The 23419-nt window shown below is 46.7% G+C and overlaps 1 pseudogene across 1 annotated transcript in view; it reads left to right on the top strand.

Annotated features, from left to right (window-relative positions):
• Positions 1 to 15149, top strand: part of LOC308685994 (gamma-glutamyl hydrolase-like) — a 70090-nt pseudogene extending 54941 nt beyond the window's left edge. The window contains exons 8-10 of the transcript XR_014032228.1: positions 7476 to 7566; positions 8155 to 8595; positions 15028 to 15149. The product of XR_014032228.1 is annotated as a gamma-glutamyl hydrolase-like (transcript). The remainder of the gene's footprint in view (positions 1 to 7475; positions 7567 to 8154; positions 8596 to 15027) is intronic.
• Positions 15150 to 23419: the final 8270 nt, after the last annotated feature.

The following is a 23419-nucleotide window of genomic DNA, read 5'->3' as shown; positions in this document are numbered from 1 at the left end:
CTGTCTTAGACGACGACATCACTTCCTGTCGGCCACCGTAACTTCTGTTGGGTGCAATTCACAAACTCACCAATAGATGCGCTAAAACTTACACACTGCACCTTTATGTTTATAAACTGAAGATTAAAAATGTTATCAAAATAAAAAATATATAATGTATGTAAGATATTATGTTAAAAACACAGTTTATTGTTCAGTGACTACTATTAGATTCATGGGTTTGGCTCTCCCAAATATTGTAAACATTGAGCCTTCTGTTTTCAGGTTGCTGATCACCATTTACAACTCATTAGACTAACTCCTGTATAAAATCTATTGATCATGGCATTTATTTTGGATGATTTACAATTGCTTCAGTTTGATAGCCTATTCGTTGGATAGCTGGCTAGCCTATTGATGCTATTGGCTGCTAGCTAGCTAAACTACGTAGACTGTGATCTATCTAATTTGTTTGTCTATTGCATCTTTTGTGTTACACAATTTCTTCAAGTTAATCTCCGTTTTTAAAGCCATCTCAAACATCATTTTCCTTTAACCCAAAAATATCAATAACTATCAATATGTTGTATAATTATATCGCTGTAATGAATGTTGTCCTCCGCCTGTAGGACATTAATAGAAAGGCAGTCATAACTAAAAGATTACTACAGTACTATATTTTAGTTCGATAACATTTTTTATTTAATATTTAGTATTTTTAGGGGATTTTATGGTACTAAATTATATTTTCACTGTATTTATAATCAGTTTATTCACTTTTTGAGCATAGACCTGAAAATGTACTTTTAACTTAAACTGTGGTAAATCTTGAATGCTTTAAAGCACAGACTTAAGTTTGATCTCTTTTCATAGATGGCACATTATTGCAAAAAGTTACAGAATTTTATGCTTATGGTTATGAAAAATGCAAAAATACCATTTAAAATTTGTATATGAAATATATATTTTCAAAATCATGTTTTACTCTAAAACTGTGAGAAAATCAAAGCCATAAATCTTAACAAGTTGCATTAAAAAATTGAGGCTGATCTCTCAGTAAATGAGCTTTCAGTGAGAGTGTGTTCGGCTGCAGTACCAAACGCTTCCACTAGAGGAAACTCGTCCCATTAATTTCCAATGCGCTCATGTCTGACCACGAGGAGCACAAGTGACTGTTGTTTACAGACCATTTAATCTGTTTGAATCATGTCCATGAGTGTTGTTCTCTTACGAGAGGTTCTCTCGTATTGCGTAAGTAGCTTACGCTGCGGGAAAGTCTTCTTTCTCGAGATACTGAAGCCAAAAAATGATCCTTAATTTTTAATAATCTTGTCAACGCAGTCAACGCAGCATGCAGACCTAGGGCAGGCTAGCTAGCGTGCCCATTGGCTGCCCTGCAGCAACCGCAGCAGCCTATCGCTGAGCCCTTGGCGTGACGTCACGTCCAATGAGCGCGTTTGGCGCGCTTCATGCGTCACAGCCCGCGAAAAGGGGTGTGGCTTAGCGTATATAAGCGAGGCTCAGAGGCTGCTTCACTGATTTCTGTCTCTTCAGCGAAGCTCTCCACATCGCTGGACTCTGAGGAAGCCGCCGTCGAATCAAGCGACCAGCACGCCCAGGATCTCAGCCTGAGGAAGCCGGCCGTCTTCGCCGCCTTCAGCATTCCCTGCCTGCTTCGCTATCCGGTGATTATATCCTTTTACTGCTCTGTGTTGTGTGTTTGTGTGTTCACCCCGCGACACACTCTGCATCTAAAAGAGCGCGAGGCGTTTGTTTCAAAATGCCTCGCTCATCCTGTGGCTCGTGCAGAGCCCCGCTCAGTGACAGAGACCGCCACGTGGTCTGCGCTCTCTGCCTGGGCCTCGACCACGCAGCCCGCGCCCTTTCCTCAGGCGGCTGCGAACAGTGTGAGGAGATGCCGATGTCGACCCTGCGGGCTCGACTCGCCATGTTTGACGATCCTCCCCCTTCTCCAGCTGCCTCTTACGGGCCGCGAAAGAAGAAACGCCGCTCTCAAAGGCCTCCCGAGCCGGATGTAACAGCTGAGCGCTCGCCGGAGCCCCTCCCGCGAGCCTCGCTCTCTCCTTCTCCCCCGCCCTTCCCCGACGCGCAGCGGCCGGCCATTGCCCGCACTGCCGTCGCCTCAGGGGACGAAGCAGATGACGCCGCTGCCGACGACAGCTGCTCGCTGCTTGCTTCAGACAGCGAGGAGTGGTCGGGTTCTCACCGCTCCGCCTCCTCTACTCAGGAGTCTAGCCGGTCCCGCGCCAGTGTCGACGCGGAACTCCTCCGCTTCCTCACCAAAGCGGTCGACCGACTGGGACTTGACTGGTCCCCACCGAAGGAGCCTGCACCTAACCGACTCGACAGGTGTTTTCTGCCTAGCCGCCGCCAAGCGCCAGCCTCTAGGTCAGCACCCTTTCTGCCTGAGCTCCACGCGGAGCTATCGAAGTCGTGGAACGCTCCCTTCTCCGCTAGGCTCCGCTCTTCAGTCTCCTCGGCTCTCTCCCAGGTGGACGGGGCCGTCGAGAAGGGATATGCTAACATCCCCTCCATAGAGGAAGCTGTGGCAACGCACCTTTGCCCGCCGTCTGCCAGATGGCGCTCAAAGTCTGCCTTGCCATCTAAAGCCTGCAGGACCACTTCAGCTCTCGCTGGCCGCGTTTTCGCCGCCTCCGGCCAAGCTGCTTCTGCCCTGCACTCGATGGCCGTGCTTCAGATCCTACAAGCCGACCTCCTCCGCGAGCTGGACGAGAAGGGCTCGGATCACACTGCCTTAACGGATCTGCGCAGCGCTACGGACCTTTCGCTCCGCGCTACCAAGACCGCTGCACAAGCCATCGGCAGATCTATGGCCGCGCTCACGTCATTGACAGACACCTTTGGTTGACGCTGGCGGATATGAGTGAGTCAGAACGTGCTGTGTTCCTCAATGCCCCGCTCTCGTCCACTGGCCTCTTCGGCCCTGCGGTCAGCGGAATTGTGGATCGCTTCTCTGAAGTGCAGAAGGCGTCGCAGGCTATGAACCTCTTCCTGCCCCGCCGCTCGAGCCCAGCCGCAGGCCGCTCTCAAGCTCAGCCTCCTGCACACAGCTCTACACAGCGCTCGTCTCGGCCTCCTATTTCTTCGCAGCGACGTCAGGGCGGCCGCCATAGGTCGCGCTCGACCAGCCGTCACAGACCGCCGCCCCCCCGGGGACCGCGGCCTAAATAGCGTTGAAGCCCGAGCCCGCGAAGTCCTTCTAGCACCTGTAAGGAGGAAAAGATGGCTGAGTCCCGCCACGGCCGGACCGCCATCAAAACGCTCAGCTCTGTCAGTCCCCTTAAATCAGTAAAGAGTATAAATTCGGGTTTTCCGGCTCCGGCCGAAGGTGTCATAAGTGTAGAAAATGTGCCCACTCCCATGTGCTCACCACTACACACAAACACGGTCCCCATGGTAACGCACTCAGGGCGCACTCTCATAAAGCGGACACACGCCGCTCGAGTACTAAGTGTAGTAAATGTGCCCACAACTCTGTGCTCACACCTACCCGCTGCTCGCTCTGCCACTCAGTTACCTCGGGTTACAGACCTTCTAAAGCTCCCAAACACTGGCCGTGTTATAAGTGTAAACTCTGCGCCCGCTCACGAGCACGCGCACTCACTTTCAGACACGATAACCCCCACACCGCTCTCGCGCGAGGGGTGTTCAGCAGCAAAACGCGCTCCATCCATAGGGATCGAGCCATCATATGCTGTACAGCCAGTCAGCACTGTTTACCAGCCCCCGTGTTCGAGCACCGGCGGTGCGCGCGCCGCTCCATCCTCTCTGATACAGGTTCCCCTTCCCGCGCAGCGCGGCGATCTGAACCCAGAGACCATTCGACCCCTAGCTATGCGTGCAAAAGCATGGGAAGCTATTCAGGGTGCGTCAGAATGGGTGCTGAATACTATAAAACACGGCTATTCGCTTCAATTCGCTCGTCGCCCCCCCGCGCTTTCTAGCGCAGACGGAGACGAAAGTGAGTTTAGAAGCAGCGCACCTGCTTCAAGCAGAAATAGCGAAGCTGCTGCGCAAAGGGGCTATAGAACAGGTTCATCCTTCTCTGAGCGAGTTGGGCTTTTACAGCCGTTACTTCCTCGTACTCAAGAAGGATGGAGCGTTAAGACCTATTTTAGATCTGAGACATTTGAACAAAGCCCTCATGAGACGGCCGTTCAAAATGATCACAACCAGACAAATCCTCGCGCAGATTCGCCCAGGAGACTGGTTTATCTCTCTCAATCTAAAGGACGCATACTTTCAGATCCAGATAACTCCCCGTCACAGGCCATTCTTGAGTTTCGCCTTCGACGGTCGAGTATATCAATACACAGTCCTGCTGTCTTTAGCACCCCGTACGTTTACGAAGTGCATGGACACAGCTCTCGCTCCCCTGAGAAGATGCGGATACTGAACTATCTGGACGATTGGCTTATTCTAGCGCAGTCAGAGACAGAGCTTGTGTCTCACAGAACAGCGCTTCTCAGCCATCTGGAAGGTCTGGGTCTCTCGGTCAACTGGACCAAGAGCTCGTTATCGCCCCGTCAGTCAATTTCCTTTCTTGGAATAGAACTGGACTCGGTGGCTATGACGCGCGCGCGCCGCATCCGTCACCTCGCCGCATCCTTCCAAATAGGCAGCCAGGTTCCGCTGAGGACATTCCAGCGTATCCTGGGGCATATGGCTTCAGCTGCAGCGGTGCTCCAGCTGGGCTTATTGCGCATGCGCCCGCTTCAACGCTGGCTCAAAGCGTGTGTGCCCCACCGAGCCTGGGCGGCCGGCGGCTCGCGAGTCAGAGTGAATCAGGGCTACATTTCAGCCCTGCAGCCCTGGCTGGCAGCCGAATGGTATCACACAGGAGTGACTATGGGAGTGATCTCACACCGGAAAGTTGTCTCGACAGACGCTTCCAACCAAGGTTGGGGAGCGCTCTTCGAAGGCAGACCGGTCTATGGCCGCTGGTCAGACCAGGAGAATCTCCTACACATAAACTGTCTAGAGATGCTCGCGGTCGAGAAAGCGCTCAAGCACTTCCTCCCATTCCTCCTAGGTCACCATGTTCTAGTCCGCACGGACAATACATCGGTAGTGGCCTATGTGAATCGCCAGGGCGGTGTCAGATCGAAGACACTCTGTACCCTGGCGGAACGCATCCTTGTGTGGGCTCAGCACTCTCTGCGCTCGCTGAGAGCCGCGCATGTGCCTGGCCACCTGAACGAGGGTCCCGACAGACTGTCCAGGGACAACGTTCCCCCTGGGGAGTGGTCTCTTCACCCCCAAACAGTCCAGTCACAGTGGCGCCGTGTCGGCAAAGCGAAAGTCGACCTTTTTGCGTCAAAAGACAACGCTCACTGACCAGAGTTCTTTATGAAGAACGAGGACGCGCTGGCCCAGACCTGGCCCAGCGGCCCGCTATATGCTTTTCCCCCGGTCTCTCTGTTGCCTCAGGTCATCAGGAGAGTCAGGGAAGCGCGCCACACAGTGCTCCTCATAGCCCCGTACTGGGAGAACCAAGCTTGGTTCCCGGAACTAGTACAGCTGGCAGACACAGTCCCCTGGCTGATACCGGCGAGGAGAGACCTTCTCTCTCAAGCCCGCGGCTCGATCTGGCATCCCCATCCAGAGCGCTGGTCTCTGCATGCATGGAGCCTCAACGGTTACCCGTTGACCTGCCAAGAGGGGTTATGAACACGATCATACAATCTAGAGCCCCTTCTACGAGGCGGCTCTACACGTCTAAATGGTCTGTGTTTAGCAAATGGTGCACTGCCAAGGGGCTCAATCCACAGGCATGTGGGGTATCGGACGTATTGTGTTTCCTTCAAGAGCTTCTGGACGCGGGCAGGTCCCCCTCCACGCTCAAAGTTTATGTTGTGGCCATCTCAGCTTTCACTGACTCAGAGCTGGGCCGCGGATTAGGAAGGAACGAGTTCGTCACCCGCTTCCTTAGAGGAGCCAGGAGGATGAACCCCCCCGCGACCCCCCTCGCTTCCTATGTGGGATCTTTCACTGGTCTTGGAGGCCCTGAAAACGCATCCCTTTGAACCCTTGGAAACTGTGGATATGAAATACCTCACGCTCAAAACCGTTTTTCTGATAGCTGAGAAAGATAGCTGAGCTTTTTCTGAGAAACTACATCACACGCTCGGCCGCCTTCAGGCGCTCGGAGCAGTTTTTGTTTCGTTTGGTGGGCGCACCAAGGGTCTCGCCTCCTCGAAACACAGCCTGTCCAGATGGATAGTGGACGCTATTGCAGCTGCTTATGCGTCTAAAGACCTCCAGTGCCCACTGGGCATTCGAGCTCACTCCACCAGAGGCATGGCCTCGTCGTGGGCGTGGTCCAGCGGGATTTCCATTCACGACATTTGTACAGCGGCAGGCTGGGCCTCCCCCTCTACATTTGTTAGATTTTACAACCTGGAAGTTCCCGCCTTGCAGGCGAAAGTTTTATCAGTCTAAGTCTCGCGTAGACCGGCCCACTATCAGTGCGCTGGCTACGTTGGTTGATTTAGCTCTACTGGTTGAGCTGCACTATGCAGGGAATTGTCAGTTCAGACCGGCTGTGCCGCTCTGTGCTCCCTAGTATGTGCTTGTGTACTGCGCTAGCCTTCTATTGGCCGCCCGGCTCCCTGCTATCACGTTCCCCGGGCTCTCCCTGGGACTCATTCAGTGGATGCTGGGCGCGCACGGCGTTGACAAGGGAGTTCCCGCAGCGTAAGCTACTTACGCAATACGAGAGAACTTCTCGTAAGAGAACGTATCGGTTACCTAACGTAACCTCTGTTCTCTCTAGAAGAGGGAACGAGTATTGCGTAACCCGCCGTGCTCGCGCCACGAGCTCACTCGCTTCAGCGACAGAAACCAGTGAAGCAGCCTCTGAGCCTCGCTTATATATGCTAAGCCACACCCCTTTTCGCGGGCTGTGACGCATGAAGCGCGCCAAGCGCGCTCATTGGACGTGACGTCACGCCAAGGGCTCAGCGATAGGCTGCTGCAGTTGCCGCAGGGCAGCCAATGGGCACGCTAGCTAGCCTGCCCTAGGTCTGCAGGCTGCCGCACTGCGTTGACAAGATTATTAAAAATTAAGGATAATTTTTTGGCTTCAGTATCTCGAGAAAGAAGACTTTCCCGCAGCATAAGCTTCTAGAGAGAACAGAGGTTACGTTAGGTAACCGATACGTTTTGTGTTCACATAACAAGTGCCAAAACCTTTAGCAAGTTTTGTATAATTCCAATAAAAAAAGAAGACATTTTTCTGTCAAAAACACCTCATTTAATTGTATATGAACAGCGCCCCCTACTGTATAACAGTGATAACATGAATTGCTGAAAAATTAAATTGCGGGAAAGAGTTAAAATTGCAACGTACAAAACAAAGACATTTTTATAGACATATCTCACGTAATGAATGCCTGTGCATTTCAAACTATTTTTTTTTATTTTTGCTGGATGAAGTTAAATGTTTATTTCAGAACTTCACGAAGAGTGAGAAACTGAAGAGCTTCTACAGGGTTTTGAGCACAAACTCAGACGGACAGAACGAGTTCGTGTCCACAATGGAAGGTGAGTGAAATAATAATAATTATAATCAGAGATATATTCTTCTCTTCACCAGTCAAAAGTTTGGGATCGGTTAGATTTTTAATCTTTTTATAAGTCCAAGGAAGTAAAATAATGACAAATGTTTCTGAAACAAAAAAAGCTACTTGCACCTGCTTGTATTTTAATGGGTTGAAATTCAACAAATTGAATATTTCAATTCAAAACATTTCACACACATTTTCATTATTAAAAATTCAATAATCCATATTCACCTTTCAGATTTCACTTCCAAAATGTTCATTCTGTTTAAAAATACAACCTATAATATTCGACAGGCTATTTTCGCTCCATTTTAATTCGCTTCCATAAATTCAGTGGTTCAAATTTGACAGAGAATTCAACATTTGACACCCGGGACGGCAGGAATATCAGTGGATTACCGATTGATAATCTTGATGAGCAGAAGAGACTTCTTTAAAAAAACATTAAAATCGTACAGATCCCAAACGTTTGACTTGTAGTGTGTGTCGTGTGTGTTTTCTACGCCTTTATAGAATATATAGCAGATATGATGTTGTTTTCACAACCGTCTCTCGTGTGTTTTCACAGCGTATGATTTCCCCATCTACGCGACTCAATGGCATCCGGAGAAAAATGTGTTTGAGTGGAGACTTCCGCATATCCCGCACTCGGCCCGAGCCGCTGAGACCGGCTTCTACTCCGCACACTTCTTCATCAGCGAGGGTATCACACTCAATCTGTGTCTCTACAACACACACTTCTTCATCAGCGAGGGTATCACACTCAATCTGTGTCTCTACAACACACACTTCTTCATCAGCGAGGGTATCACACTCAGTCTGTGTCTCTACAACACACACTTCTTCATCAGCGAGGGTATCACACTCAGTCTGTGTCTCTACAACACACACTTCTTCATCAGCGAGGGTATCACACTCAGTCTGTGTCTCTACAACACACACTTCTTCATCAGCGAGGGTATCACACTCAGTCTGTGTCTCTACAACACACACTTCTTCATCAGCGAGGGTATCACACTCAATCTGCGTTTACTCGCTGCTTATTATATTCATTTACCGTTTGCTTCCCTTAAAGGAACACTCCACCGTTTTATTAAATAGGGCTTATTTACCGTCTTTCCTACATTTAGATGGGCAAACGCATTTTTGTCTCAGTGCATGCATTGTTTTAGTTTGGCAGCGCCGCCGTTAGCTTAGCTTAGCATAATGAATGGAATCCTTTGTTGCCAGCTAGCAAGTGATAAAAAAAAATAAATAAAAAAAACGAATTACTTCTTGTGGCCTGCGTATTCACAACGAGTACAAATAGCGATGCAGATTAACACTAGGCGATTTCCTAGGCAGATACTGACTTGGGACTATATTGGGGGGAAGCATGGGCGGATCTACAGGGGGGCAAGGGGGGGCAGGTGCCCCCCCAGCTGCCCCCCTAACTTTGATGATCCAAAAACTGTACTTGTAAAAACAACCCGCCACTATGTCCACAGGCTTCTCAAAACAGTGAACTAAACAATACATTTACCAAAAGTGAACAATTTAATTTTTCATTTTAAATGTATTATTAGCCCCTCCCCCCTGCCCCTCAAATACTTAGCTACGTCCCTGATTCAAACGTGCAGAGCGGCGTTCGCTCAGTCTGGCTCACACACAAGCGAGTCTGCTGCGGTGCGGTGGCCCTGCAACCCGACTGGACAGACTGAGCTGCCCCAGAGCCTCTGAAGGTGAAGTGAGTTTCCCCAGGTGTAGTTTAAACACACGTTTAACTTAAAGTCCCACTCCGATCATATTTTGAGCTATTTTTAAACATTCTCAGTGGTCTTTAAATTATGATTATGCCGTTTTTAGCCAAAATCACAAAACCTGTGCCGTTTTCTGGAACTTCGCTTCAGCAGAGCGGCAGTAGCTCATTAGCAATTCGCCTCTGCGTTGTGGGCGGAGCCGTTGGCACGGAGACGTTGAACTAGCTCCCGACAGAAAAAAAATAAACTTACCGGTAAAGACACAGGCTGTCCAGTTGATGGTGTCTTGATAGAAGGCACTGCATCCGGCTTCAAAAATAATTTACTGACGAAGCCCATTTTTTTCTCCTGCCAGCGGAGGGGTGTATGAGCTTGTGGCCCCGCCCAGTGGAGTTACTAGGTCACAACTCCAGTCTATTTTAGCCGGCATTTTAGCGTCTGCTACTGATTCACAGCCATTTGAATGCAGAAATATTCAGAAATACAACTTTGAGCTTATTTTTCTCAAGATATGTCCTCTAACATCAGAAAAATGCCACAAGAACATGTTAACACCTAGAAAAACATGATTTTCATCGGAGTGGGTCTTTAAAGTTACATTTGTAATGAATGTATTGTATGCTAAAGACGATTCAGCATCAGCAAAAACAGCGAGTCTATTACGTTAGCCAAAATCAGCGGCCAAATCGCTCCCTCGTGATTTGTAAGAGTACTCTTCCCTTTGATTGGCCTAATTTTGATTTTAGTAAAGACAAGAACAGCTTAATAAAAAATATAAAATATTGTTTGTATCCATAACGTTTACTGATGGTCGCCGTTACGCGTCGCTGACGTACGTTACGTTACAACACACAATACAGTGCCAGTTAGGAGATCGATCATTTGATTAGCTAAGCAGTCCTATTAAATCCAATTCCTCTCCTATCACAGCAATGAAACCAGGTTACAACTGGGGAAATAACAAATACAGTAGGATTAAGTGTGGGCGTTAATAGTTGGGAGAAAATATGATGCGTAATAATGATTAGATCTGCATTTGGTCTTAAAGAGGCAGCAGTCTAATAATCCTGCTGACGATTGCTCCATTAATGTGAATCAAACAACAAAAGGCAAAAAGAAAATCAGTCTTCATCAAGCTTGAATCAAGCTTTCATCTATCTATGATAAACTATACACGGGTTTCTTGTATACAAACAATACCGGATGCGCGCGCATCCAAGAGGCAGAAAACCGCTAGCTGTTATGCCGAGTTCTGTAAAAGAACATTGTAATTAACGTAGATTTCGCATTGTTTGTAATTTCTTGCTGACTCAATAATAAACTGCAATTTCAGAGTTGGATCTGTTTGTTTGTGTTTATATTATATTAATATAACATTATGTAAAACGTCCAACTGTTTACGAATTAAAATCCGGACATACTGTGATGCATGAATTATCATGTTAACGTTAGACTATAGCAATGTAGTAATGCAATAGCCAATGTTAGGAGTGCAGCATCTATAGAGCTTTGCTTTTATATAAGTTAGCCTTGTTTACGTTACGACCTGCAACATTTCATGACACATACTGTAAATCAAAGATTTGACGATGGATTATGTGGGAACCCTTAGTACCTCCGAACGTGGCGATTAGCCTAATTTATATTAAAAAAACTTACTCTCAGCAATGGTGAGATCAGCGCCGCCGCTCCCACCACGCGCATCACGCGCTGTGCGTAGGGCACCAAGTGCTGAGGGGGCACCAAAAATAGCCTAATGAGAAAAAAATTATAATGCCGATATTATTTCATTAGCCTATAGAAATATTATTAGGCACATTTTAGCCATTATTATGTAACAAAAAAAGGGGGAACAAGATAATTTAATTGCTCTAGTCTAGAAAGTACTGCCCCCCCGCGTTGCATGGTCCGTGCCGGTTGTTTGCGCGGGCGCCTTTGCGAAGGACGGAACGCGAACGAAGTTTGACAGACAGACAGTAGGCAACTTTTTTGGAAATGGCCCCTAAAAGACAGCAGGAGTTAGGATCTGAGAAAAGAAAGAAGAGGAAACTGCAAGATGATGCCCGTGCATCACTTGCAGGTAAGTCCATGTTTAATCATTCTTAAATACGGGAAATGTGCTGCATGTGCTGCTGCTAATGCACCTCGAACTTGCTGACTTATGTTATTATAACTTATAACTTCGGTGCAAGCTAAATTGAGATTTTACTGTTAAACATTACCTAATACAAAGCAATACAAATAACAGACGCCAGCTAGCTGTTACTTTCTTTACTATCTTTCGTTACATATTGAGCAGTAGTTTATGGTTTATTTTGACGTGACGGTGGTTGATACTTTCTCAGTAACAGTTAACATTAGCAGTCAGTTCAGTGCACATGGTAGGCTAACAATTCCTGTTAAATATATAAAAAATATAAAATGTCATTATGAATGATATAAAGCAAACAATACTGTTTAATTGTGTGCATTATTGCACCTCATTCTATTATGCTTATATATTATATTATATTATATTATATTATATTTATCAAATAGTTGATACATAAGGAATAAAGGGGGAGAACTCCTTGGCTGCGCATGCTTTCAGTTTTAAATGTTTATAATTTTTTCCAGTATGAGATTCTTTGTTTGAATATTTTGTCTAATGTAATTTATTCAAAGTGACATTGAATTTGGGAAAAACATGTCTGGATTATTTTAAGAATTTTTTTATTTTGCTATTCTGTTTACTGAAGAAAAGTTTGCACTTTCAAATGTGTAGTGTGTGTTGGCTATTCTACATATGTTTACAAAGTCAGCAAAGCTGTGAAGATTTTACTTTCTCTTTTTAGTGTTCTTAAGTTTTATACTGTGATGCCGCTATTGTGTTATTGGTATTGAGTTTTATGTTTGGTAATATAAAGTTTTTTTTCTCGGGGTCGGGGTGGGGGGCATCATAAAGGAATTATGCTTAGGGCACCAAAATGGCTAGCAGCGGCACTGGGTGAGATCTTGCCGGATCTATGCAATACATGACGATCTTTGGATTGTGGATGACAAGAAGTGGCCAGCAATTGTATGGCCTGATATAATTATCTTATTCAGACACCAAGTATAGGCTACAAGAGAAATGATTAGAGCATACAAATCCCTTGATGCATACTACGTGCTAATATGGTCATGTGCAGCTTGTCAAATACTTTGATGCTGCTGCACCGGATTTTTTGCGTGTTGAGGATGTGCTCGTCAAAGGCAAGGCATTAAAGCCAAGCCTTATGATTTTAAGGCATTTTTTTGGCAAAACCATGCTTCCCCATAGTAATGTTGAACATCAGGCACCCAGCACTGGCTACAACTCCTTGGCATTTTGACTTAGCAACAACACATACTAGCCGAACCCTTTACTCCGGTACGAAGAGCGCGGGTCTTTTGCCTCTTGGTTGCGTGCGCAAGCAGTGATGACGTCTCCGAGAAATCCATGTATGCAGTGTTATTTGAAATCTCACTTTATTAGATGTCTTTTTAGCCCATATTAGCCTACTCCTGAACAGTAATGTCAGTAGACATTACTGAAATTAAAGCACTGGATATATAATTTGTATATTTGTTTAATTGTTTACTTTTTTTGTTTGACCATGTGTTTGTACTTTGTTTTTGGTGTCTTATGTCTTCTGAATATAAAACACAAAAGCCTGCACCCTTCTGCATAACATACATGTTTTATTTGTTTTGTTAAAGCATTGCTTTTTCTTTTGCTATAGATATTTTTTTTACATTTCAAAATATAAAGCAATATTAATTATGTGCTAAATTATTTTTTTTCCCCCTTTTTTATTATAACAAAAAGAACCGATAAGAATACCGTTAAAGTACCGGATCGATAAGGAGTATTGGTAATAGTAATACCGAACGATACCCATCCCTATTGGGAGCAACGAATTAAAAGTTATGGCCAATTTAACTGTGATTAAATTCAGTATATATACATCTGCCATATGTTGCCACCCCTCAAAAATTCCTGCCCCCCTCTCGCCACCCCATAAATATTTTTCTAGATCCGCCCCTAAAGGGGGAAGCACAGGCGAAGCACTGCTACTTGGGCGCAGAGATATCACACTCACCACCAGTTGGTGTTGGCTCTCATCCTCACGTCCTCAGGGTGTTGAGCGATCGCACCCTCCTCCTCCAGTCGCACGCAGCTCCTCTTCTGAAAACTCTGGTTCATAGAGGTATGGTTCTGGATCTTGACTGTCTGAGAAGTCACCCTCCTCGTCTCTCACAAAATCCGCCATGTTCATCGCCATTCACTATGTCTACTGTAGGAAAAATAGCCGGCTACTATTCACACCGGTGTTGTGTACTATCTCTGCGCGCCTGTGCTTCCCCCCAATATAGTCCCAAGTCAGTATCTGCTTAGGAAACAGCCTAGTGTTAATCTGCATTGCTATTTGTTGTGAATACGCAGGCCACAAGAAGTAATTCGTTTTTTTTATTTTTTATCACTTTTACTCAGGCCATGCTAGCTGGCAACAAAGGATTCCATTCATTATGTTAAGCTAAGCTAGCGGCGGCGCTGCCAAACTAAAACAATGCATTCACTGAGACAAAAATGCGTTTGCCCACCGATCTAAATGTAGGAAAGTCGGTGAATAAGCCCTATTTAATAAAACAGTGGAGTGTTCCTTTATGGCGAGAGACCACTGGTGAATAGGGTACAGAAATAACCAATCGAGACCACCATACTTCACTAGCTGATTGATTACATTATTAATTGCAACAAAAAATTGTATTACAAGTTTTCTGAAATGTTATGTTTGAATATGCAAATTAGGCATTATCTAATTAAATATGCACTCATTTGCATACATTTTTAGAACATAAATCTGAACATTGGATGAAGTCAGGTTCAAAATTCTTGTTTCTGTTATTTATATATATATATATATATAGTCAAAGTTTTTACAGAGGGGATTTTGGATTTCTCTTTTTATCACTCCATTAATCAGCAAATACTGTCAACAGGCAAAAATATAATAAAAATTCCCTTTTTTTTACTTATAGATATCACCATACTTCACCACTTGATTGATTACATTAATAATTGCAAACAATCTTTGTATTATAAGTTTTCTGAAATGTAATGTATAAATATGCAAATGAGGCATTATCTGATTAAATATGCACCAATTTGTATACTTATAGAACAAAACTCTGAACATTCGATAAAGTCAGGTTCAAAATTCCTGTTTCTTATATATATATATATATATATTAAAGTTTTTACAGAGAAGATTTTGGATCTCTTTTTATCACTCCATAAATCAGAAAATATTGTCAATAGCCAAAAATTAACTACATTTTCACCTCATTTTTAGGAATAAAATGTTGTATAAAATCAGGAAAATTACATATGAACAAACCCCTGCATAAAAACCTTCAGAATATAGATCAGAATAAAACTGTAAAGTTCGGTGTGTGTCAGTGTCACTGAAGAGAAGATAAACTCATATAAACTGCAATTAAAATCTACAGACGCAAATGTTATTGATAAAGTGAACTAAAAGATGCAGTTAAAAGTGTATTCTGGATGTTTTCTGTCCACTCGTCTGAAAAAACACGTTATAAAAAGCCACACAATCTCAAAATTGACAGATGCATGAACACAGTTTGCCTCGTCTAATGAATGAACACATTATGAATAATAACTTTCTGTTTTACAGCGAGGAAGAGTTCCCACCGTTTCCCCAGTGAGATGGAGGAGAGGAATGCCTTGATCTACAACTATAAACCGGAGTACACTGGAAAACTCAATGCCTTTGAACAGATCTATTACTTTGATTAGGGAAATCTGGATTCATTTCATTATTATTATTATTGATCAATCAAACTGAATTATAATGGAGAGGATGTTTTTTCAGAATTTAATAATTCACAATCAACACAAACAACAAACATTTGCCAAGTAAACAAACATGTACATAAACAAAACAAAAAATCATGTAGAATCTGTAGTGTTAATAAAACCTGTGCTCTGATGAAAACATTCCCAGAAAAATAAAGAAATGCATTATGCAAAATACAATGTCATATTCACTTCTTTTGACTCATTCTTGACCCTAATAGTTTCTACGGTTGGAAAAAGGCACGAAGTGATGATGTTTTTATCTCTTAATGATCATTTATGTATTCATATTCACACATACACAAACTTTGACCCACAACATACAGTGCAATGCTCAATCATATCTATAACTTTATAAAAAAAAGTGACTTAAGTCTCAGTTCCCTTTCGTTGTCACTCCGAGTTACGTCGGATGACGACGAATGGGGTTTCGCTTAGAAATCCTATCATCTTCGAGTATTAAAACACGAGCCAATGGCAAAGAAATGCCATGGGTCTGCGGAATTTGCATAGCGTAACTCCGCCCCGCCCTGGGGGTATAAAGGAAGTCGCTGGCAACATGCAGATATGTTTTCGCTTCGGAGCCAAGTTGATGTACTTCACTCCACAGCCAAATCCTGAGTTTATCTCTTCATCTCTTCATCTCTTCGAGACGAGCCTCTCTCCAGGTGTTGGTGTGACAGCGAGTTCCAGCGAGTGCACATTCCCTGCTGATCTGTGCAGTGATTTGCCAGAGTTTGTGTGTTCTCTCCCTGGTCGCTTCAACACTCTGCGGAGAAATCACCTTTCACAAAAGAGCATTGCATGCGGCACGTCTTTTTAAAGATGCCTCGCCCGTGCACTTCTGGTTGCGGTCTATTCTTGTCTGACTCTGATGGGCACAATCGCTGTCTTGTGTGTCTGGGTGTCGAGCACGCTAAGGCAGCGTTTGTGGATGAGTCATGTTCCCATTGCGGGAACATGCCCATCGCACGGTTGAGATCGAGACTCAATGATCTTCATGTGAGAGTCCCCTCATCCGCACCCCGATCTACTGGTCCCGAGAGGGCTGGTACTTCGGCTGGCGGCCTGGGTGATCTGAGGGTTACAGTGTGGAACAAAGCGCCGACTATTCCACGCTCCACACATCCCTCTGTTCCCGTGCAACCCGCGAGTGTCCGCGTGGAAACCGCTGTACAGTCCTCGGACTTGCCGCGAGTTTCATTCGGCGCTCCAGAGGATGACGTGATGTCGATCGCTGCATCACAAGGTGGGCAGGAGTCCTCGGCAAGTGAGGATTCGGCTGTGCTGCCACCCTCGGGTGTCCCAGCCATGCTTTCCCGGGCAGCCGCGGCGATCGGTCTTGAGTGGTCCCCGCCACCTGGGCTGGTTCGTTCGTGGCTGGACAATTGGTTTTTGGGTGCGGCTGCTGATCCGCGTCGGCGGCCAACCCCAATGCCTTTTTTCCCGGATGTGCATGAGGAGGTCACGAGGTCCTGGAAGGCACCATTGTCTTCCCGTGATCGTTCGGCGACCGCCTCTGCCTTGCCTCCCCTTGATCAGGCGGCCGCCAAAGGGTACACTGGGGTTCCCCAGGTTGAACGCTCTGTTGCGATGCAGCTGTGTCCTCAGAGTGCTTCTTCCCGCGGGGACCCAAAGCACCCCTCCAAGGCCTGTAGGTTCTCTTCCACCCTTGTGGCGAAGGCCTACAGAGCTGCGGGGACGGCGGCCTCCTCACTGCATGCCATGGCGACTCTGCAGGTCTACCAGGCCCAGATGTTGCGTGATATGCATGAGGGGAGGTCTGACCCAGCACTCTTCGATGAGTTGCGTGCCGCCACCGACCTTGCTCTCCGAGCGACGAAGGTGACCGCACGCTCGCTGGGTCAGGTGATGGCCACTTCGGTGGTCCAGGAGCGACACCTATGGCTAAACCTGGCTGATATGCGGGAGGCCGAGCGGACCCAGTTCCTCGACACCCCCATATCCCAGGCTGGCCTATTCGGCGGTGCAGTCGAGGATTTTGCCCAGCAGTTCTCGACTGCCCAGAAGCAGACTGAGTCTTTAAAACATGTCCTGCCCCGGCGGCCCGCTGCTTCGGCGGCGCAGCCGTCGGCACAGGAGCCTCAGCCCGCTCGCCGCCGCGGGCGCCCTCCTGCGGTTCCCGCCCCTCCCGATCGGCCCCAGCAGTCCGCTGCTCCCGGGTCGCGTCGTAGAGGAAGCCGTAGGAAGGCGCCACAGCCCTCTCCCGCCCCGCGCCCCGCTAAACGCCAAGCTAAGCGGCTCTCCTGAGACGGGCTGCTCAGAGATGGCGATGAGTTCTGTACAGGAGCCGGTAGCAGGGCCGCTCCTTCCCCCGGTGGAGGGCCGGGGGAGAATCCTTGTTTTTCCCATTCCCGCTGCTCGTCCCACGACGGGCAGCATCCTAAAATGGTTAAAGAAAGAACTCACTATCCCATCTCTGAGCACACGGAGTGTGCGGATAAGAGCACGCGCCGCCCACGGGCCACGCTCCTCTCATCCCCCTCTGTCGCCAGACCCCTGCCAGAGCACGCCCCCGTGGGACGCTGGTCCTCCCCTGGCCTCCTCTGGCAGGACGCGGCTAATGACCGTGCCCCCGCACCGGGCCGCTATGCCACCCACGCCTGGGCCGGTCATTCCGCCTCGCTGCACCCCCGACGGTACGTCTGTGGTTCGTATGACCCCGCTGGTGCACTTTCTGGAAGCCTGGCTAGAGCTTCCCAGACTGTCCCGCTGGGTCGCGAGAACCATCAGGCTCGGCTACGTGATTCAGTTCGCGCGATCTCCTCCCCGCTACAGCGGAGTCCGCTTCACTATGGTCGGTGGCAATGCCCCTGTCATGAGAGCGGAGGTTGCCACCCTACTGGCGAAGGGTGCGATCGAGATTGTCCCTCCAGCCGAAATGAGGTCCGGCTTCTACAGCCCTTACTTCATTGTTCCGAAGAAATCGGGTGGGTTACGACCGATCTTGGACCTGCGCGTCCTGAACCGCTCCCTTCACAGGCTGCCGTTCAAGATGCTCACGGCCAAACGCATTTTCGAGTGTGTGCGGCCACAGGATTGGTTTGCAGCGATCGACCTGAAGGACGCCTACTTCCATGTCTCCCTTTTACCTCGACACAGACCGTTTCTACGGTTTGCTTTCGAGGGGCAGGCATACCAGTACGCGGTTCTCCCTTTCGGGCTAGCCCTGTCTCCTCGCATCTTCACGAAGGTCGTCGAGGCAGCCCTTGTTCCCCTCCGGGAACACGGGGTTCGCATCCTGAACTATCTCGACGACTGGCTAATCCTAGCTCACTCTCGAGACCAGGTTTGCGAACACAGGGATCTGGTGCTCCAACACTTAGCCCGTCTGGGCCTTCGGGTCAACTGGGAAAAGAGCAAACTTTGCCCCGTGCAGAGGATCTCTTTTCTCGGTATGGAGATCGACTCGGTCGCCATGTGCGCGCAGCTTACGAGCGAGCGCGCGCAGTCACTGCTGACTTGTCTTCGCCAATTCGAGGGCAAGAGTGCGGTTCCACTGAAATTATTTCAGAGGCTCCTGGGGCATATGGCATCCGCAGCCGCAGTAACGCCGCTCGGATTGCTTCATATGAGACCGCTTCAGCTTTGGCTTCGCGATCGAGTCCCGAGGTGGGCATGGCAACACGGCAAGATCCGGGTCCCAGTGACTCCGACCTGCCGTCAGACCTTCACCCCGTGGTCGAACCTCAGCTTTCTACGGGCCCCTGGAACGAGTTTCCCAGCATGTTGTTGTCTCAACATATGCCTCCACCACGGGCTGGGGCGCCATGTGCAATGGACATGCTGCCGCGGGCTCCTGGACAGGACCCCAGCGCCTATGGCATGTCAATTGCCTCGAGTTGCTGGCTGTACGTCTCGCCCTGCACCGCTTCCATGCGCTGCTCAGGGGTCAGCACGTATTAGTCCGATCAGACAATACCGCGACAGTAGCGTACATCAACCATCAAGGTGGTCTGCGCTCCCGCCGTATGTCACAACTCGCCAGCCACCTCCTCATATGGAGTCAGAAGCATCTGAGGTCGCTTCGAGCCATTTATATCCCGGGACACCTGAACCAGGCGGCCGACGAGCTGTCTCGAGTTCGGCCTCTCGCTGGAGAATGGCGACTCCATCCCCAGACGGTCCAGCTGATTTGGGATCAGTTCGTCGACGCACAGGTAGACCTGTTTGCCTCCCACGACTCGTTCCATTGCGACCTGTTTTATTCCCTGACCGAGGGCACGCTCGGCACGGATGCACTGGCGCACAGCTGGCCGCGGGGCCTCCGCAAGTATGCGTTTCCCCCAGTGAGCCTTCTTGCGCGGACCCTGCGCAAGATCAGGGAGGACGAGGAGCAGGTCATATTGGTTGCCCCATACTGGCCCAACCACACCTGGTTCTCAGAACTCATACTCCTTGCGACAGCACCTCCCTGGCCAAATCTCACATGATCTATAAATCTGTCTTTAATATTACTGTTGAGCCCTAAAAAACACATCCTTCTGAAACATGATTTCAAATCATATTTGCTTTACAAAATTAAGATCTTGGATATTAGGTGATTATGTTCTCATGTTACGCACAACTCAAAACAATTTGATTCATAGAACTTATACATTCACACTGCCTTGGAAGTCTGTGGTTTATGAAAACTGCAGAGAGCGCTCTGATTGGCTGTTGACCTGCTCTTCGAGGTCTGTGATTGGCTGTTATCCTGGCTGTGAGAGAGTCTGCCTCTGTGATTGGCTGAGCTCGGGGTGCCAAACATCCACGATGAAGATGAGTCTGAAAGTTTCTGCCTCCTGCCAGACTTCATGCTCGAACGAGTCGTCAAATATTAATACTTTTCCTTCTTCCCACTCCCTGAAACACGATCAACAGTCACTGAATACATTGAGTCATCCTACACATTAATTCCTAAAAAAAACTATCCAAGTTGCATCCACTTGCCAATTTTTATTCACATTTGCTGCTTGGTAAGTGTTAATTTAGCCTGTCAATAGTAGGCCCTGAAAAAAGGCTTTGTGAAGCTTCGAAACCTTTGCCTCGAACTGCCAAAGTCACGTGATTTTTCAGTTTCTAAACACTTCAAAATTTAAATGTTTCGATGCTAGGGGGGGCGATGATCTCCGTGAACCTAGTGTAGGGAGAAACGAAGCGTTTCAGAGCTTTGAATCAGTAGATTCGCTAAATGATTCACTGATGGAAGCCCCACTCACTGGCGACCCCTGCTGGTCAGAACAGTGTAAATGCAGCAAAACATGATCTTTTGGCTGAGTTTTCGCTGCATTTACACTGTTTGACCAGCAGGGGATGCCAGCGCTTCCAAACAGTGAATCATGTAGCGAATCAACTGATTCAAAGCTCTGAAACATTTCGATTCTCCCAACACAAACTGAAACATTTAAAAACTCATGAATGCAGTGTTAATGAGTGTGTAAAGCTGACCTGGTCTGGTTTGTCCAGTGTTAATGAGTGTGTAAAGCTGACCTGGTCTGGTTTGTCCAGTGTTAATGAGTGTGTAAAGCTGACCTGGTCTGGTTTGTCCAGTGTTAATGAGTGTGTAAAGCTGACCTGATCTGGTCTGTACAGTGTTAATGAGTGTGTAAAGCTGACCTGGTCTGGTTTGTAAAGTGTTAATTAGTGTGTAAAGCGACCTGGTCTGGTTTGTACAGTGTTAATGAGTGTGTAAAGCTGACCTGGTCTGGTCTGTAAAGTGTTAATGAGTGTGTAAAGCTGACCTGGTCTGGTTTGTACAGTGTTAATGAGTGTGTAAAGCTGACCTGGTCTGGTTTGTCCAGTGTTTATGAGTGTGTAAAGCTGACCTGATCTGGTTTGTCCGGTGTTAATGAGTGTGTAAAGCTGACCTGGTCTGGTTTGTAAAGTGTTAATGAGTGTGTAAAGCTGACCTGGTCTGGTCTGTAAAGTGTTAATGAGTGTGTAAAGCTGACCTGGTCTGGTTTGTACAGTGTTAATGAGTGTGTAAAGCTGACCTGGTCTGGTTTGTCCAGTGTTAATGAGTGTGTAAAGCTGACCTGATCTGGTTTGTCCGGTGTTAATGAGTGTGTAAAGCTGACCTGGTCTGGTTTGTAAAGTGTTAAAAAGTGTGTAAAGCGACCTGGTCTGGTTTGTACAGTGTTAATGAGTGTGTAAAGCTGACCTGGTCTGGTCTGTAAAGTGTTAATGAGTGTGTAAAGCTGACCTGGTCTGGTTTGTACAGTGTTAATGAGTGTGTAAAGCTGACCTGGTCTGGTTTGTACAGTGTTAATGAGTGTGTAAAGCTGACCTGGTCCGGTTTGTCCAGTGTTAATGAGTGTGTAAAGCTGACCTGGTCTGGTTTGTACAGTGTTAATGAGTGTGTAAAGCTGATCTGGTCTGGTGTGTACAGTGTTAATGAGTGTGTAAAGCTGACCTGGTCTGGTGTGTGCAGTGTTAATGAGTGTGTAAAGCGACCTGGTCTGGTTTGTACAGTGTTAATGAGTGTGTAAAGCTGACCTGGTCTGGTTTGTAAAGTGTTAATGAGTGTGTAAAGCTGACCTGGTCTGGTTTGTACAGTGTTAATGAGTGTGTAAAGCTGACCTGGTCTGGTGTGTACAGTGTTAATGAGTGTGTAAAGCTGACCTGATCTGGTTTGTCCAGTGTTAATGAGTGTGTAAAGCGACCTGGTCTGGTTTGTACAGTGTTAATGAGTGTGTAAAGCTGACCTGGTCTGCTTTGTACAGTTAATGAGTGTGTAAAGCTGACCTGGTCTGGTTTGTAAAGTGTTAAAAAGTGTGTAAAGCGACCTGGTCTGGTTTGTACAGTGTTAATGAGTGTGTAAAGCTGACCTGGTCTGGATTGTACAGTGTTAATGAGTGTGTAAAGCTGACCTGGGGCCTCATTTATAACTGTTGCGTACGCACAAAACAGGCCCTGAAAGAGGCGTACGCCACTTCCGACGCATAAGTTGAGATTTATAAAAACAAACTTGACAGTAAAATTTGCGCACCTGCACGCAAACTCTGACCCATGCGTACGAACGTTTTGGAGATGGAGCAGTTTGGCGACACCGATGGTGAGCTGGAGTTAAGTGTCTTTTTGATCACTTTTAGACAGAAAATCTAAAGAAAATTAAACATATACAGAAAGATAATACAAATATAATTTCACTCACCAAGCCTATCACTTGAAGCAAATATCCATCCCATCTTAAATGTCCGCGCCAGCTAGCGCGTTGGGCTGTTTAGTGAAACTGACGCAAATACCAGTTTAAATAAATAAAATAATGATTTAAACTGTTTTACTTCTGATATAAACATTTAGATTAAATATGCCATTCAAATTAATGGAGTTAAACACTTAAACATGAATTCATTACTGAGAAGTTACAACATTTTTATATTCAAATTCAATCAATAGAAATATTTGTTGTGGATGCGATTGTTTTTGAACACTTTTCCTGTGGCGTGCTTGAATGTTTTAACCACAGAGATAATTGCTTATCATGATAATATCAGATTGTCTGAGAAAATAGTTTCGTGCAAATAATGCCCAAGGCCTATCTGCTTCAATTAAAAATACAATTCGGCCAGTGGGAAAGAGTGAGAAAAACTTTCTCTGAAATGTATTTTATACACTATTTGATTTATGTATTCAAAAACAAGGCAAGGATAGGCAACTACATGATTTTTATTAATGTAATGTATCTTGTAGGCTACCGTTAAACGTTATCACGTGGATGAATAATCATATGCAAATGATATGCAGATGAGGATCTGCATAGTAAAACTAGGCGTTGTAAGCTCCATATATGGTTATTTCGGGGAGGAGACGCATGTGCGCACAATCTTCCGCTGACTGGGATTTACTAAGTGAATTCTGTGCAGGTTCTGGCGTACGAACGTTTTTATAAGTCTCAATATTTTTTTGCGTACGCCATTTTTGGCTTTCGGGCGCACGTACACTTTTAGTAAGGTTCCTACGCACAGTTTTATAAATGAGACCCCTGGTCTGGTTTGTAAAGTGTTAATGAGTGTGTAAGGCTGACCTGGTCTGGTTTGTAAAGTGTTAATGAGTGTGTAAAGCTGACCTGGTCTGGTTTGTCCAGTGTCAATGAGTGTGTAAAGCTGACCTGGTCTGGTTTGTCCAGAGTTAATGAGTGTGTAAAGCTGACCTGGTCTGGTTTGTCCAGTGTTAATGAGTGTGTAAAGCTGACCTGGTCTGGTTTG

The sequence above is a fragment of the Scardinius erythrophthalmus genome (assembly GCF_964197995.2).
Source record: "Scardinius erythrophthalmus genome assembly, chromosome: 2".
Classification (NCBI taxonomy): Eukaryota; Metazoa; Chordata; class Actinopteri; order Cypriniformes; family Leuciscidae; genus Scardinius; species Scardinius erythrophthalmus.
The sequence above is the reverse complement of the archived record's forward strand: the minus strand, read 5'-3'. Positions and strand labels throughout refer to the sequence as shown.